This window comes from Bufo bufo, chromosome 1 (genome assembly GCF_905171765.1).
Source record: "Bufo bufo chromosome 1, aBufBuf1.1, whole genome shotgun sequence".
Classification (NCBI taxonomy): Eukaryota; Metazoa; Chordata; class Amphibia; order Anura; family Bufonidae; genus Bufo; species Bufo bufo.
The window spans coordinates 290,731,709-290,750,755 of NC_053389.1; the positions used below are offsets into that span (position 1 = coordinate 290,731,709).

General features: G+C 44.0%; 1 protein-coding gene across 1 annotated transcript in view; it reads left to right on the forward strand.

The window, feature by feature from the left end:
• Positions 1–2,331: 2,331 nt before the first annotated feature.
• Positions 2,332–19,047, forward strand: part of LOC121008093 (protein NDNF-like) — a 57,218-nt gene continuing 40,502 nt past the window's right edge. The window contains exon 1 of the mRNA XM_040440439.1: positions 2,332–2,451. The gene's annotated coding sequence lies outside the window, so the exon portion shown is untranslated. The remainder of the gene's footprint in view (positions 2,452–19,047) is intronic.

Here is a 19,047-nt window from a genome sequence, read left to right on the forward strand (position 1 = left end):
CTCCGGCTCAGTGCTGATTAAATTTTTTTGGGTCTTCCACTTGACTTTTTTGTTCCATAACCCTCAGGATCATTTAAGAAATTCCAAATGACTGTCTTAGGCCTCTTTCACACGGGCGTTGCGGAAAAATGTGCGGGTGCGTTGCGGGAACACCCGCGATTTTTCCGCGCGAGTGCAAAACATTGTAATGCGTTTTGCACTCGCGTGAGAAAAATCGCGCGTGTTTGGTACCCAAACCCGAACTTCTTCACAGAAGTTCGGGCTTGGGATCGGTGTTCTGTAAATAGTATTATTTTCCCTTATAACATGGTTATAAGGGAAAATAATAGCATTCTGAATACAGAATGCTAAGTAAAACAGGGCTGGAGGGGGTTAAAAAAAATAAAAAATCATTTAACTCACCTTAATTCACTTGCTCGCGATGCCGGGCATCTCCGTCTGACTCTTTTACTGTATAGGACCTGTGGAGAGCATTAACTATAGTTTAAGGACCTGGGATGACGTCACTCTGGTCATCACATGGTACGTCACATGATCTTTTACCATGGTGAATCACCATGGTAAAAGATCATGTGACGTACCATGTGATGACCGGAGTGACGTCATCCCAGGTCCTTAAACTATAGTTAATTCAGTGCGGGTGCAATGCGTTCACCTCCCGCATCGCATCCGCGCGGAATACTCGCTCGTGTGAAAGGGGCCTTACTGCGTCCCACCTCAGCAGCGATGGCGCGCTGTGAGAGACCCTGTTTATGCAGTTCAACAACCCGACCACGTTCAAAAAGGGAGAGTTTTTTTGCCTTTGCCATCACAACGTGTGACTACCTGACAGAAAATGACAATGAATCCACATCTATGCACAGATTTGGCCTTTTAAAGGCATGTGGTCCTAAAATTTGGATCAGCTGAAAAACAGCCTGTTTCAGTTTAATCGTTATTTTCAATTAATTGAATGCTCAAAAAATGTTTTGTCTCACTCTCATTTTTTCTTGTTGCATGTTGAAGCTCTACTTGGAACCTTGTTAAGATCCTGCTAAATAAGATTTTTTGCCATTTTTCAAGTGGTCTTAAACTTTTGATCAGGACTGCATTATACTGTGCTCTGTATTTCCCAGTAGAAAATAATCCTTGAGAAACACAGTCCTCATTCCTGACCACCAGGACCAGGTCGCGCTGTCAGTACATGGCGGCCTCCCATGCTGCTCCGCTGTGTACTGGTGCTTACACTAGGGCTGGGTTCACATCCTATTTTTGCCATCCATTTAATGCATACCAAAAATGTATGCGTTAACAGATGCCTCAGACTGATGCCGTACAGTGGCGTCCATTCACCATACAGTTCCATGGTAGAAAAAAAAATTACGTTAACGTATGCATTTTTTTTATGTACTCTGCAGGATACAAAAACGTGGAGTGCTGCACATTTGTATACATCAAACCGATAGGAAATAAAATCTTTCTAGTCTGCAGCAGGGCACATTTTTGAGAGTTTCCCTTTAAGACGCATAATAATGGCCCCTGATTAAAATACATATTTTTTGTGGGAATCTTTGCCAATGATCCCCCTCTGGTATATCACTTTCCATGTTGTGGGACTATTTGTGTACTTCTAGTAAGTGTTTGCTGGCTGCAAATATGACCTGAAGGTTTTTCAGGTTTCGCCTGCCATTAATGTGAATGGAGAACGCGCGGTTCGCAAACATTTGATTGCGAACACGCATTCGCCGATGTTCATCCATCACTACTCATCATATCATCACGTGTGCAGATGCCAACTTTGCCATTCTTAAAGACTATCTTATCTTCACCAATCTGTTTATAATATACACTATAGCACAGGTGCTCGCTCTCTGCAGTTCTTCATCATTCATGCCCTCAAGCATCAACTGAACTAGTTCTAACACCAGTCTCTAAATGTTGCTTTTACAACCATACAACCATTTAATACATCTACATCAAACACATACTTTAACCCAGTGCTGCTCAGCAACTACCACGCGAGTATCTGTAGTTATCCTTTTATTGTCCTTGACCAACCACATAATTAACAGCAAGTTCTACCACTAGACTATGTAATATGGTCAAAAGAATTTTTTTATTTTTTTGAAGGAACGTGCAAGTGCACTTGTAAGTTGCCTCAATAACCCAGGACAAAGTTTGTGACTTACTTTACATGGGTTAAATATCTCCGAGGTACAGTACATACTTATTATACAGGCCAGCATTCCTGTTTTTATCATATGTAGATTTTCACTGATTGCATGCAAACCTGCAGGTGTGTCTGCACGGGGCGCGGTCGCGTCAGGAGAACATTGCTACATTTCTGTGTGTGCTCCGATACATGTAACAGGTAAATAGACCAGAGCAGAATATTCATTGGACAGATCTGTTACGGCACAGTCACAGCAGATTCTGCAGAGCATAAGGCCTCTGGACACCGAACCTTTTCAGGTAAGGCAAAAAAAATTATGCTTTCTTTTTCCTGGACTAATATCAAGATAACACCTTAAAGGGGAACTCCAATTTTGGAGAACTTCATCCTGGATGCAGTAGTTGTACTATTTAAGATCTGGGGCCCTCAACCAAGGACTCTAGGATTTCCTAAACTCTCTTATGAACCTTGCAGGAAACATGTTCTCATTGAAATAAACTGTATATATAGCCAGAGAGCTCCTAAGTTCCATTGGGAAACATTCAATTTGCATACAACATGAGGATTGCGTTTTTCATTTGCGTCTCCTTTTAGTCTTGTAAAGATTAACTGAAAATGGATGAAAACAAATAACAATAGATGATTTTTGGGGCTATTTTAGCACATTGGTGGTCCCAATCCAGAAAAATGATTGTGCATGTGTCTTTTATTTTTGCACCCAGGTTCCATTTACTCTAATAGTGTGTGCCAGTGACAGATACCCCATAAATACATAAACCTCAGATCCCTTCATAAATGACTTAGGTCGCCCCATCCAGTGTCCCATATTCCCCATGGAATAAGTCCGTATGACTCAGGTGACCAAACAAGTGTCTCAGGTATCGGTACCTCAGTTTTGGATTTCTCTGATCCCGCCATGTCTTCTTTTATTCCAAAACCACCCTAGATTTTGGCAATTGTCCACTTTTGGATACCTCCAACATCCGACCTACCCCTATATACAATACACATGTACTTCTATTAAATATGACTGATCCATATCTTAAGAACATATTGGGGATATTGCTTAGACAGCAGTTCTGTAAAAATATTATTTCTTGTGGAGTCTTGAAGAGTCTACTTATCCTAAGATGTATCCTCCTTAGAACACATTTTTACTCATAGAATTAATCTGTATAAAAAATTCAGTAACTTTGTACTATGAATGTATATGTTACCTTAGGTATCTTGTACTTATCCTGAATTAAGCCTGTATCAGACGAGGTGACTGTTGGCAAGTTCATCGTTAATGAGCATTCGCAGGAACACTCGTTATCAAATATTTGGCAGTCTAATCCTGCCGCTCGTTTATCAGGCAATTCAGATTTTTAAGCATGTTGTGGAGGAGATCGCTGCATGTAATAGCAGTGGTCCCCTCCACTGGTGAGCAGGCGATTGCCAGGAAGGCATGCTTCCCTCCCGATAATAATCTGCTAGATTGTTTAATCTAATACAGCCGTCACAGTCTGTATTATACTCTAAAGCTGCATGCATAATTCTGCAGGCGTTCACAGCTGTAATCATGGGCGGACTGGCCATACACCCTACAGGAAATCTCCCAGTGGGCTGATGGCCAGGGGGCTGCCTAAGCCCTACTCATGGCCGCTGGCCAAGTACATAATGATCTGATGCTCTCAGCATTAATTAATGCTAGGAGTATCAGGTACTTATGCACTGGCCAACAGCCACAGGTGCCCTCCTGTATCAGCGTCCACAGTATGCTGATAGGACAGCATTTTATGCTGTGGTTTAGCTAGGGTGGTATTTTATGCTGCACTACGGTATTGCTGACCCTAACTACTTCTATTGTCCCTGCCTACTTGTGTTGCCCCGCCTTTTGTCAATTTGGACTCTCCTACAATTTGGGAGAACTTTTAGTTTTTTTTTTCCAGGGCCACTTTAAATTCCCAGTCTGTTCCCTGGCTGTAATCTCCCAGTATTCCTTTCTGCAAACTGGTGTAAAGTAAAACTGGCTTAGTTGCCCATAGCAACCAATCAGATTCCACCTTTCATGTTCCAAAGGAGCTGTCCAAAATGAAAGGTGGAATCTGGTTGGTTGCTATGGGCAACTAATCTAGTTCTATTTAACACCAGTTTGATAAATTTTCCCCGTAGTCATTACACTTGACCACCTCCGGACTGCCTAATGCAGATTCGCATTCCGGAGGTGGCAGCCCTGCGCAGAGTCACGCATATATGCGTCATCTCGCGCGAGCCGAGATTTCCTGTGAACGCGCGCACACAGGCGCGCGCGCTCACAGGAACGGACGGTAAGAGAGTGGATCTCCAGCCTGCCAGCGGCGATCGTTCGCTGGCAGACTGGAGATGTGTTTTTTTTAACCCCTAACAGGTATATTAGACGCTGTTTTGATAACAGCGTCTAATATACCTGCTACCTGGTCCTCTGGTGGTCCCCTTTGTTTGGATCGACCACCAGAGGACACAGGTAGCTCAGTAATATGTTGCACCAAGCACCACACTACACTACACCCCCCCTGTCACTTATTAACCCCTTATTCACCCTTGATCACCCTTGATCACCCCATATAGACTCCCTGATCACCCCCCTGTCATTGATTACCCCCCTGTCATTGATCAACCCCCTGTAAAGCTCCATTCAGATGTCCGCATGATTTTTACGGATCCACTGATAGATGGATCGGATCCGCAAAACGCATACAGACTTCTGAATGGAGCCTTACAGGGGCGTGATCAATGACTGTGGGGATCACCCCATATAGACTCCCTGATCACCCCCCTGTCATTGATTACACCCCTGTCATTGATCACCCCCCTGTAAAGCTCCATTCAGATGTCCGCATGATTTTTACGGATCCACTGATAGATGGATCGGATCCGCAAAACGCATACGGACGTCTGAATGGAGCCTTACAGGGGCGTGATCAATGACTGTGGTGATCACCCCATATAGACTCCCTGATCACCCCCCTGTCATTGATTACCCCCCTGTCATTGATCAACCCCCTGTAAAGCTCCATTCAGATGTCCGCATGATTTTTACGGATCCACTGATAGATGGATCGGATCCGCAAAACGCATACGGACTTCTGAATGGAGCCTTACAGGGGCGTGATCAATGACTGTGGTGATCACCCCATATAGACTCCCTGATCACCCCCCTGTCATTGATTACACCCCTGTCATTGATCACCCCCCTGTAAAGCTCCATTCAGATGTCCGCATGATTTTTACGGATCCACTGATAGATGGATCGGATCCGCAAAACACATACGGACTTCTGAATGGAGCCTTACAGGGGCGTGATCAATGACTGTGGTGATCCCCCAATATAGACTCCCTGATCACCCCCCTGTCATTGATTACACCCCTGTCATTGATCACCCCCCTGTAAAGCTCCATTCAGATGTCCGCATGATTTTTACGGATCCACTGATAGATGGATCGGATCCGCAAAACGCATACAGACTTCTGAATGGAGCCTTACAGGGGCGTGATCAATGACTGTGGTGATCACCCCATATAGACTCCCTGATCACCCCCCTGTCATTGATTACCCCCATGTCATTGATCAACCCCCTGTAAAGCTCCATTCAGATGTCCGCATGATTTTTACGGATCCACTGATAGATGGATCGGATCCGCAAAACAAATACAGGCGTCTCCCTGGAGCCTTCCAGGGGGGGTGATCACCCCATATAGACTCCCTGATCACCCCCCTGTCATTGATCACCCCCCTGTCATTGATCACCCCCCTGTCAGGCTGCATTCAGATGTCCGTATGATTTTTACGGATCCACGGATACATGGATCGGATCCGCAAAACACATACGGACATCTGAATGGAGCCTTACAGGGGGGTGATCAATGACAGGGGGGTGATCACCCCATATAGACTCTCTGATCACCCCCCCTGTCATTGATCACCCCCCTGTCATTGATCACCCCCCTGTCATTGATCACCCCCCTGTCATTCATCACCCCTCTGTAAGGCTCCATTCAGACATTTTTTTGGCCCAAGTTAGCGGAATTATTATTTTTTTTTCTTACAAAGTCTCATATTCCACTAACTTGTGTCAAAAAATAAAATCTCACATGAACTCACCATACCCCTCACGGAATCCAAATGCGTAAATTTTTTTAGACATTTATATTCCAGACTTCTTCTCACGCTTTAGGGCCCCTAGAATGCCAGGGCAGTATAAATACCTCACATGTGACCCCATTTCGGAAAGAAGACACCCCAAGGTATTCCGTGAGGGGCATATTGAGTCCATGAAAGATTGAAATTTTTGTCCCAAGTTAGCGGAAAGAGAAACTTTGTGAGAAAAAAATAAAAAATATCAATTTCCGCTAACTTGTGCCAAAAAAAAAAAATTTTGAGGAACTCGCCATGCCCCTCATTGAATACCTTGGGGTGTCTTCTTTCCAAAATGGGGTCACATGTGGGGTATTTATACTGCCCTGGCATTCTAGGGGCCCCAAAGCGTGAGAAGAAGTCGGGGATCCAAATGTCTAAAAATGCCCTCCTAAAAGGAATGTGGGCCCCTTTGCCCACCTAGGCTGCAAAAAAGTGTCACACATCTGGTATCTCCGTATTCAGGAGAAGTTGGGGAATGTGTTTTGGGTTGTCATTTTACATATACCCATGCTGGGTGAGAGAAATATCTTGGCAAAAGACAACTTTGTATAAAAAAATGGGAAAAGTTGTCTTTTGCCAAGATATTTCTCTCACCCAGCATGGGTATATGTAAAATGACACCCCAAAACACATTCCCCAACTTCTCCTGAGTACGGAGATACCACATGTGTGACACTTTTTTGCAGCCTAGGTGGGCAAAGGGGCCCACATTCCAAAGAACACCTTTAGGATTTCACAGGTCATTTACCTACTTACCACACATTAGGGCCCCTGGAAAATGCCAGGGCAGTATAACTACCCCACAAGTTACCACATTTTTGAAAGAAGACACCCCAAGGTATTCCGTGAGGGGCATGGCGAGTTCCTAGAATTTTTTATTTTTTTTCACAAGTTAGTGGAAAATGATGATTTATTTTTTTATTTTTTTTTCTTACAAAGTCTCATATTTCACTAACTTGTGACAAAAAATAAAAACTTCCATGAACTCACTATGCCCATCAGCAAATACCTTGGGGTGTCTTCTTTCCAAAATGGGGTCACTTGTGGGGTAGTTATACTGCCCTGGCATTCTAGGGGCCCAAATGTGTGGTAAGGAGTTTGAAATCAAATTCTGTAAAAAATGACCAGTGAAATCCGAAAGGTGCTCTTTGGAATATGGGCCCCTTTGCCCACCTAGGCTGCAAAAAAGTGTCACACATCTGGTATCTCCGTATTCAGGAGAAGTTGGGGAATGTGTTTTGGGGTGTCATTTTACATATACCCATGCTGGGTGAGAGAAATATCTTGGCAAAAGACAACTTTGTATAAAAAAATGGGAAAAGTTGTCTTTTGCCAAGATATTTCTCTCACCCAGCATGGGTATATGTAAAATGACACCCCAAAACACATTCCCCAACTTCTCCTGAGTACGGAGATACCACATGTGTGACACTTTTTTGCAGCCTAGGTGGGCAAAGGGGCCCACATTCCAAAGAACACCTTTAGGATTTCACAGGTCATTTACCTACTTACCACACATTAGGGGCCCTGGAAAATGCCAGGGCAGTATAACTACCCCACAAGTGACCCCATTTTTGAAAGAAGACACCCCAAGGTATTCCGTGAGGGGCATGGCGAGTTCCTAGAATTTTTTATTTTTTGTCACAAGTTAGTGGAAAATGATGATTTTTTTTTTTTTTTTTTCTTACAAAGTCTCATATTTCACTAACTTGTGACAAAAAATAAAAACTTCCATGAACTCACTATGCCCATCAGCGAATACCTGGGGGTGTCTTCTTTCCAAAATGGGGTCACTTGTCGGGTAGTTATACTGCCCTGGCATTCTAGGGGCCCAAATGTGTGGTGAGGAGTTTGAAATCAAATTCTGTAAAAAATGACCAGTGAAATCCGAAAGGTGCTCTTTGGAATATGAGCCCCTTTGCCCACCTAGGCTGCAAAAAAGTGTCACACATGTGGTATCTCCGTATTCAGGAGAAGTTGGGGAATGTGTTTTGGGGTGTCATTTTACATATACCCATGCTGGGTGAGAGAAATATCTTGGCAAAAGACAACTTTTACCATTTTTTTATACAAAGTTGTCTTTTGCCAAGATATTTCTCTCACCCAGCATGGGTATATGTAAAATGACACCCCAAAACACATTCCCCAACTTCTCCTGAATACGGAGATACCACATGTGGGACACTTTTTTGCAGCCTAGGTGGGCAAAGGGGCCCACATTCCAAAGAGCACCTTTCGGATTTCACCAGCCATTTTTTACAGAATTTGATTTCAAACTCCTTACCACACATTTGGGCCCCTAGAATGCCAGGGCAGTATAACTACCCCACAAGTGACCCCATTTTGGAAAGAAGACATCCCAAGGTATTCGCTGATGGGCATAGTGAGTTCATGGAAGTTTTTATTTTTTGTCACAAGTTAGTGGAATATGAGACTTTGTAAGAAAAAAAAAAAAAAAATCATCATTTTCCGCTAACTTGTGACAAAAAATAAAAAGTTATATGAACTCACTATGCCCATCAGCGAATACCTTAGGGTGTCTACTTTCCGAAATGGGGTCATTTGTGGGGTGTTTGTACTGTCTGGGCATTGTAGAACCTCAGGAAACATGACAGGTGCTCAGAAAGTCAGAGCTGCTTCAAAAAGCGGAAATTCACATTTTTGTACTATAGTTTGTAAACGCTATAACTTTTACCCAAACCATTTTTTTTTTACCCAAACATTTTTTTTTATCAAAGACATGTAGAACAATAAATTTAGAGCAAAATTTATATATGGATCTCGTTTTTTTTGCAAAATTTTACAACTGAAAGTGAAAAATGTCATTTTTTTGCAAAAAAATCGTTAAATTTCGATTAATAACAAAAAAAGTAAAAATGTCAGCAGCAATGAAATACCACCAAATGAAAGCTCTATTAGTGAAAAGAAAAGGAGGTAAAATTCATTTGGGTGGTAAGTTGCATGACCGAGCAATAAACGGTGAAAGTAGTGTAGGTCAGAAGTGTAAAAAGTGGCCTGGTCTTTCAGGGTGTTTAAGCACTGGGGGCTGAGGTGGTTAAAGGAGTTGTCTGAGTTCAAATTTATTTGGGAAAAAAACTGCAAGGAGGCTGTTAAAATAATAAATAATAATAAAAAACCCACAGTCACCTTCCCAAGCCCCCTCCGATCCAGTGCTGCTCCATCCCCTCCGCTGGACTGCAGCCGTGAAGTAAAGTTTTGGCTGCACTTTTAGTATACAGGTACGTCACCACTGCAGCCCAAACATTACTCCATGGCTGCATCCTGGCAGAGAGGACAGAGCAGTAGCGCTGGAATGGAGGGGGTGAATTTAGATTTCTTTCATTATTTTAAGAGCCTCCCTACAGTCTAAGGCTACTTTCACACTCGCGTATTTTGCGGATCCATCATCGATCTTTAAAAACGCTTCCATTACAATAATACAACCGCATGCATCCATCATGAACGGATCTGTTTGTATTTTCTGTAACATAGCCAAGACGGATCCATCATGAACGCCATTGAAAGTCAATGGGGGACGGATCAGTTTTCTATTGTGCCAGATTGTCAGAGAAAACGGATCAGTCCCCATTGACTTACATTGTGTGCCAGGACGGATCCGTTTGGCTGTTTCGTCAAGCGGACAGCAAAACGCTGCAGGCAGCGCTTTGGTGTCCGCCTCCAGAGCGGAATGGAGATTGATCGGAGGCAACCTGATGCGTTCTGAGCGGATCCTTTTCCATTCAGAATGTATTAGGGCAAAACTGATTCGTTTTGGACCGCTTGTGAGAGCCCATGACGGATCTCACAAACGGAAAACCAAAACGCGAGCTTAAGGCTGGCCATACACATCACATAGCTGTTGACCCAGAGCTGAACGTTATCTCTTCCAACCCATCATTCAAGCATGCATGTGCTTTGAACAGTGAAAGGTAAGAAATCCACTGCCAGAAATGTTTCATCGAAAACAAAAGGATTGGGCAGTTGAAATGTAAAGCCTGTATTAGACTGGCCAATTGTCGGGCAGTTTATTGTTAGCGATGATCTGACAGTTTAATACTGCCACCAATTACCAGATGAATGAGCAAACCTTCATCAGGCAATCCAGATCTTTAAAGGGAACCTGTCACCTCAAAAATGCATCTACACCCGCCAGCAGTACCTCTTGGTAGCCCACAGCCTATTAATAATCATATGTTTCATCCTGTTGTCTGATGCTGCGTAAGTTCAAAAAACTTGGTTTTCTTCTCCATTAGCGCTATAGTGTCGGCCAGCTTGAAAGTCAAGGGGGCAGCGGCCTCCTTGCTTCAAGTCAAGGTAACCACGCCCCCTAACCGTCCCCTCTTGCCTGAGACTGACAGCCTGCAGTGCGGCCGCGATTCCCCAAGTCTTGCGCATGCGCGGTGCGCTCTGTAATAATGCGCTATCCCATCTCCTGCTGCCGCTGTTAGCCAGGTTTCAGCGGCGCAATGCGCATGCGCGAGACTTGGGGAATGGCGGCTGCACTGCAGGCTGTCACTCTCAGGCAAGAGAGGACGATTAGGGGATGTGGTTACCTTGACTTGAAGCAAGAAGGCCGCTGCCCCTTGACCTCAAGCTGGCCGGCACTATAGCGCTGATGGAGAATAAAACCATGTTTTTTGAACTTATGCAGCATCGGACAACAGGATGAAACATATGATTATTTACAGGCTGTGGGCTACTATGAGGTACTGCTGGCAGGTGTAGATGCATTTTTGAGGTGACAGGTTCCCTTTAAGCATGCTTAAAAATCATCATTTGCCGGTGGCAGATCGTGCTGTGGAGGAGATTGCTGCAGGTAACAGCATCGGTCTCCTCCACTACCGAGCAGGCGATTGCTGGGAAGGAACGCTTCCCTTCTGACAATGGCATGCCTAATCTGGCTGTCTATTACAGCCTTTACTGCCTGGTGCTTATCTCCTCTGCCATCTGCCATCAGTAGAGAGTGCCGAGAGGCCCCCATACACGTTAGATGGTTAGCTGGTCTGGCTGACATTTATCTAATGTATATGGCCAGTTTAACATTGTGAAGTAAACTGCTTTATGGGCAAAAATAACCCAAACAACATTAGCTTAGCTGTTAGGGGTGTGTATGTCAATAAGCTAGTCGACTGTTTCCATTAGCGACCAGTAGAATTGTGAACTCAGCTCTGGACTCTGTACAAGATAATTAAATGTAATGGGAATATTACTCAATTTTTTTGTAGATTAAACTGAGGTGTTTAAAGGGAGTCTGTCATCAAAATGTCACCTTCTGCTCTGCTTACCTAACACTGTAGCACAAATAAATATTATTTAAATGGCACCTTTGTTCTTTTCTTCCAATGTTCATAAACAGCAAAAATGTGGTTTTAATGATATGGAAATGAGGGCTCGGAAGTGCCCAGGGGCGGCGTTTGGGCAGTAAGTGCCCAGACCCCTCTGCCTTCTGCGTGCATAACTTCTCCCTAACCCCTCATCTGGCCCACCCTGCAATCCCTGCATCATCCTGTTGAGTGGCCGAGATCCTGCGAGTGAGTAGATCACCGCCAGCGCCAGCTATCCCTAGTGGAATGCCGTTAGCATGCGCACTGCTCTGAGCGCCCACCGTGGTTGAACATTTTGCACGCCCGAGCCTGGCCGTGTACTGCACAAGCACGGCATCTCGGCCACTCAACAGGATAATGCAAGAGGGTTACAGAGCGGGCCACACGAGGTGTTAGGGAGGAGTTGTGCACAAAGAAGGGCGTTTGGCAGGTGTGCACCTAGCCTTTCTGCTGCCTGAAGCGAAAATTTAAAAAGCTCCCCCCCCCCACCCATACCAAATTCTCAACCTAACCCCTTCCCTCCTAACATTACGTATATCACTACAGAACATATAGGGTAATACAGCGCCACATACCTCTTACATCCAGTGATCTCACTTTTGATGTAGATGTTCTCTTTCCTCATCTTCTCCTTTCAGACCTCCAGACCAGACCACCATTTTTCAGCCATTACTCGTCTCTGCAGTTTGACCAAAAAAATCTTAGTTTACTACTTTTCCGTCATCCTCCCATCTTCTGGACAAATCATCCTACCACCCCCAATACTGTGCCGCTGTGCTCCCCAATATTATACTGCAGAAACAGATACCCCCCCCCCCCCCCGATAATACTAGTGCCATGCAGATAGTGCCCTTTAATAATTATTTGCATGCAGTGTCCTAAAATAACTACACCCAGCAAATAGTGCCCCTGACACTAATAGTATAACGTCCCCCAAAAATAATTGTGGTAAGCTGATACTGTGCCAGGGTGCTCCCACAGTAATAGAGCTCCCAAAAGTCCCACCAATAGTAATAATTCTCTTCTAGAGCACACATGGTAGTAATAGTGCTCCTACAGTGCCTCCAACATGTCCCCACTGTGCCCCAGTAATCATGTTCCCCATAGACCCCCAGTAGTAATAAAGCCCATGATACCCCCCAGTAGTAATAATTCTTCTTATAATGTGACAGTACAAAAAATGCCCCCTTAAAATGGGTGCCAGTGCAAAAAAATACCCCCTTTTAATGCCCTCAGTTGAGCTAATGTCCCCATAGTGCCCCTATAATGTGCCAGTATAAAATGCCCCATATATAGTGCCCCAGTAGATGCCCTCAGTGTCCCCCATAATTTGCAAGTATAAAATACCCCTTCTTAGTGCCCCCCATAGATGACCCCATAGTATTCCTCTCCCCCCTTCCCCATAGTACCCACCATAATGTGTCCGAGTATAAAATGCCCCTATACAGAGCCCCCCTTATAAAATCCCCCTTCTTTGTGGCCTCAGTAGATGCCCCCATAGTGTGCCTCTCCCCCTTCCCCCATAGAGCCCCCCATATAAAATACCCCTTATTTGTGGCCTCAGTAGATGTCCCCATAGTGTCGCCCAATAATGTGCCAGTAAGAAGTGCCCCCATAGATGCCCCATGCCCCCATAGTGCCACCCAATAATGTGCCAGTAAAAAGTGCCCCCATAGATGCCCCCATAGTGCCCCAATAATATGCCAGTAAGAAGTGCACCATAGATGCCCCCCAATAATATGCCAGTAAGAAGTGTCCCCATAGATGCCCCCTCAGTCATGTGCGAGTAAGTAGTGCCCCCCATAGATGCCCCCCTAATCATGTGCCAGTAACAAGTGCCCCAACAGCGCTCCTCTCCTGTATTGTACAATATAAAAAATAAACTCACATAATGTGCCAGTAAGAAGTACCCCCATATATGCCCCCCAATAATATGCCAGTAAGAAGTGCCCCCCATAGATGCCCTCCTAATCATGTGCCAGTAACAAGTGCCCCAACAGCGCTCCTCTCCTGTATTGTACCATATAAAAAAAATAAACTCACATAATGTGCCAGTAAGAAGTACCTCCATAGATGCCCCCCAATAATGTGCCAGTAAGAAGTGCCCCCCATAGATGTCCTCTCAATAGTATTCCTCTCCCCCGTTTCCCCATAGTACCCACCATAATGTGTCCGAGTATAAAATGCCCCTATACAGAGCACCCCATATAAAATTCCCCTTATTTGTGGCCTCAGTAGAAGTCCCCATAGTGCCCCCCAATAATGTGCCAGTAAGAAGTGCCCCCAAAGATGCCCCCATAGTGCCACCCAATAATGTGCCAGTAAAAAGTGCCCCCATAGATGCCCCCATAGTGCCCCAATAATGTGCCAGTAAGAAGTGCCCCATAGATGCCCCCCAATAATATGCCAGTAAGAAGTGTCACCCATAGATGCCCCCTCAGTCATGTGCGAGTAAGTAGTGCCCCCCATAGATGCCCCCCTAATCATGTGCCAGTAACAAGTCCCCTATCAGCGCTCCTCTCCTGTATTGTACTCACATAATGTGCCAGTAAGAAGTACCCCCATATATGCCCCCCAAATAATATGCCAGTAAGAAGTGCCCCCCATAGATGTCCCCCCAATAATGTGCCTGTAAAAATTGCCCCCATAGTGCCCCCCAATAATGTGCCAGTAAGAAGTGCCTCCATAGATGCCCCCACAGTGCCCCCCAATAATGTGGCAGTAAGAAGTGCCCCCATAGATGCCCCCATAGTGCTCTCAATAATGTGCCAGTAAGAAGTGCCCCCATAGATGCCCCCAATAATATTCCAGTAAGAAGTGCCCCTCATAGATGCCCCCCCGAACATGTGCTAGTAACAAGTGCCCCCACAGCGCTCCTCTCCTGCCTTGTACCAGATAAAAAAAATAAACTCACATACCTACCTCCATCAGGCTGGCAGCGATGAGATGCAGGCCTCTTCCGGCCTGTGTCCTGCGCTGTACGGCTCAGGCTGCGCAATGACATAATCGCGCCGCCTGCACCGGCCTCTGAAGGGCTGCAGGCCTAGTGCCTGCAGCCTACCAGAGGAACGGGGAAGGGAGACGCCTCTCCTCTTCCCCGCAGCATCCATCTGTATCTCTGTCCTGAGGACGGCGATACAGATGACTATGGAGATGAGCGTTTCCATAATGGAAGCGCTCATCTCCCTGTGCCCTGCCGCCGCCCCCCCCCCCCCCCCCCCCCACTTGTCACCAGGGCCGCGCCACCTAAGGCGATCGCCTCACCTCTCCTAATTGGTGGTGCGGCCCTGGGGTTTGGGTATTTACTGCCCGAACATCACCCCTGGGCACTTGTGAGCCCTCATTTGCATATCATTCAAACCATGTTTTTGCTGTTTATGAACATTGGAAGAAAAGAAAAGGTGCCATTTAAATCATGTTTTTTGTGCTACAGCGTTATGTAAGCAGCGCAGAAAGTGACATTTTGGTGACACTCCCTTTAAGATGGTCTAGCTTATGCATTAGGATCAGTGGTAATACAGTCCCACCATAATACACTTTTCTGTCATCTGCATCTCTAATAAACCTACTCAAGCAAGCTCTGGCAGGGCCATTAAAGGTGTTATAGGTCATGGGTGCGGCTGAAAATTGGCAGATTGCCCTTGTCACACCTGAGATTCTTAATAACAAATATGTCACAAAAAGCAAAATCAGAGCTGAAAGCTGAACAACGGCATGCATGTTGAGTAGCAGAAAACACTTTCCTTTCCTTATTAGGAGCCTTTTGTTAGATTGCTGACTAACGACACAGGCTTTTGATTATCTCTTGGTTTCCATGGCAACTGCAACAGCACAAAAAGAGCAAATAATATATCTTTTTAAATTCTCAGAGAACGGTTCAAAATCTCTCTCTCAATATATATTCTACCAGTAAAGCTAGACATAGTTATAATGATATTTTACGTAGTATACCCAAAGGCTGTAATTATCATCTCATGTATTGTTGCCCTTTAAGGATGACATTTAAGAATATGAAAAATGTCTTAACACCCATCAGAGCATTTTGCCTAAAATAATATGATCTGTAAAATGTCACTTGCAAGAAAATAATTCTGTATATTATTAACAGTTGTTCCTCAGAAAGCTGACCAACAAACATTTTAGCTTAGGGACAGGTTTTCAAACACCATTCCTAGACTTCAAAATGACAAATCCATCTAGATATACACAGTCGAGTCACATTATAGTGATCACTTGCTAATTTCGACATTGCAGTGTGTAGCTCATGAAGGAAGTCATGTGTCTTGACTGGCTTGGTGGGTATATAAGGAGTGTGATAAGCTGTCTGTACAAGTATTCCTCACTTCTGTCAGGGCCCAGGGGTAAAAGTGGGGATTTATCAGAGTTGCAAAAAAAGGATGGTTATTGGCTTTTGGGCCAAGGGTGGCAGTGTTTCTGAAACCGTGCAATTTGTGAACTGTTCACGTGCTGCTGTGGTGAAAGTGAATGGTGAGTGGACAGATAGCACCACAGCAAACGTGGAAAATGCAGAGCACCATGTGCCATTAATGTGAGAGGTGAACGTCAGCTACGAGGGTGTGCAAGAGCGGACCAACACGGTACAGTGGAGCAGCTTATTGCCAAAATGAACCAGGGGGCTACCAGACATGTGTCAAACAGTTTTCCGAATCCTGTTATATATGGGGCTCCGAAACAAACCTATGCTTACTGCACCTCTGCAAACGAAGTTACATAAGCAGAAAAGACCTCAATTTGCGCGGCAGTATCAGAATTGGACCTCCGTTAATTGGCAAAGGCTGCCTTCTCCGATGAGTCACATTTTTTGCTTCATTAAACGGATAACCTTTGGCCTGTCAGGCGGGAAACATTCGAGAATAAACATCCTGCAACCATTGCTGAAGGAAGACAAGCTGTTGGTGACAGCATTATGGTCTGAAGAATGTTTTTGTGGCATTCTCTAGGCCCACTCATCCATGTGAAGGCACAACCGATTTGGGCATGAAATAATCCTTGCAGATCATGTACACCCATACATGTGCAGTGGCTAAGTTTGAGGTGGTCCCGACACTATGCTGGGTCACCTTGACACTTTTGAGTTGTCACCTTGTGTTACTGCTCACTGGAGGAACTCATGTGAAAAAAAGCACAGGCAAAACACTTAGCTGCCTTCTCCAGTCTCCTTTCTGGCAGAAGAAGGTTCTGTGCTGAGGAAAGGCCTGAGCTAGCAGTCCGTCTTTCTCTCTGTCTCAGAAGGCTGGTACCCTGACCAAAAGGCTGATGGCCCATGGTCTGTGGCTTAATCGTCCGACTGGCCCTCTGGCTAAAAGTCTGGTGACTCAGGGTCTATGCCAGAGTATCCTCATCTCAGCATGTTCTTCTAGACACTCATGCAGTCTGACACATTCTCTCCTACTAAACACTGGTCTATCTGCAGACAACTTAAGGCTCTAACTGCTCTCCTTATATATAGTTTCTAACTCAACTAGAACCTTCTAGTGGGAGAGTGGAGTGGATAATCACAGCCTAACAATAAACATTGTTGCAATGTCAGTTTGCCATAGACTTGTATTGAATTTCAATACAAATCTATGGGAATGACTAGCAGTTTTTCCAGACATAAACAAGTCTTCAGATGTAAACAACTGAGCTAAACCAGACAGTCAGAAGGTCAGTGTGTTTTTTATTTTTATTTTTCATCTCTAAAGCTTTGTATGGTACCTTATAGTAACTGTGGAAGATTTCTACGTTCTTGGTGGTGATTGTTTATTCTCTTGTATGTTACAAAGGTAAATGATGTCAATTGTAGTGAAGGTAATATTTTTACTGGTGACTGTATTTGTTAATAATTATTCATTCCTTTCTGGTCCTCAGCTGTGTCATGTGACCTCCTCTCTGACTCTCCAACTGACACAGTCTTACATGTGAACAGAAAGTTAGTTTCTTTATATATTCCTAGATGTCAGAGTGTCAGTCAAATGAGACAGCTGAGGACAGTGGATAACTCACAAATACAATCTACCTTTCTAATGGGTCAGTGAATAAAAGATTTTGTGGGAGTACTTCTTGAACTTATTCTTCTATACAAAACAACTTCAACTGGTGGGTAGGTATTCTCCCATGAACTGCTCACTTCAGGTCCTTCTACATTTCTAGTGGATTAAGATCAGGACTTTAACTTGCCCATTAGAAAACTTTAACCATCCTTTGGTAGAGCAACTTGTGTGAAATTGCCTTGCTGCATGACCCACATTCTCATGAAATTCACCTAACGAGAGATGTCCTGTCATCTTCCTTTAAAATATGCTATCAGAAGTTATTGTTTTATCCATGATGGCAAACCATGCTGCCTTAGATGCAGCACAACAGGACCAAACCATGATATTGCCACCACTGTGTTTCACAGATAGAATTAGGTTTTTATGTTGGAATGTAGTGTTTTGCTTTCTCCAAACATAATGCTTTTCTTTTAAACCAAAAAGTAAAATTCTCATCTTTCTACAAAACATTGTTCCAGTTGCCTACTGGCTTGTCCAGGTGATCTTTGGCAAACTGCAGATGGGCAGCAATGTTCTTTTTGGAGAGCATAAGCTTTCTCCATTCAATCCTGTCATGCACACCATTTCTATTCAGTGTCCACCTGATGGTGGATTCATGAACATTAACATATGATAATGTGAGTTGCTTAGAGGTTACCTTGGGTTCCTTTGTGACCTCAAGGACTACACACTTTGCTGTTGACATGATCTTTATTGCACTACTGTATTACACACATTTCTCTTGGCCTGAGCTTTTCACTGCTAGGAATGGTATTAATGAACTTGCATTTCCTCCATTTGTACACAATCTATCTGACTGTGGATTGGTGAAATCCAAACTCTTTAGAGATAGCTTTGTAACTTTATCCAGACTGATGAGCATCAACAAAACTTGTTCTGAGGGCCTCAGAAATGTCCTTTATTCGTACCATGGTACACATCCACAAATATGTTTTGTGAAGAGCAGATTTTGATATATCCCTGATCTTTCAGTAAAACACGTCACCCACTCACACCTGATTGTCATCCCATTGATTGAAAACATGACTGTAATTTTACCTTCAAATTATCTGCTAATCCTAAAGGTTCACATACTTTTGCCTCTTGCAGACATGATATTGGAACATTTTCCTCAATAAATAAATCTGTTTTTGACTAATTTGTTTGATTTGGTTATCTCCATCTGCTTTTTTATCTTTTGTGAAAATTTGATATACTGTAGTTTTAGGTCAAACATATGCAGAAATGTATAAAATGCATAAAGGTTCACAAACTTTTTAGCACCACTGTATATCCTTCTCTGCAAGGTGGAAATTAGACCCTCAAGAGTTCAGGAACCCAAAAATATAATATTGGTTTATCTTTTTGCTAAAAATA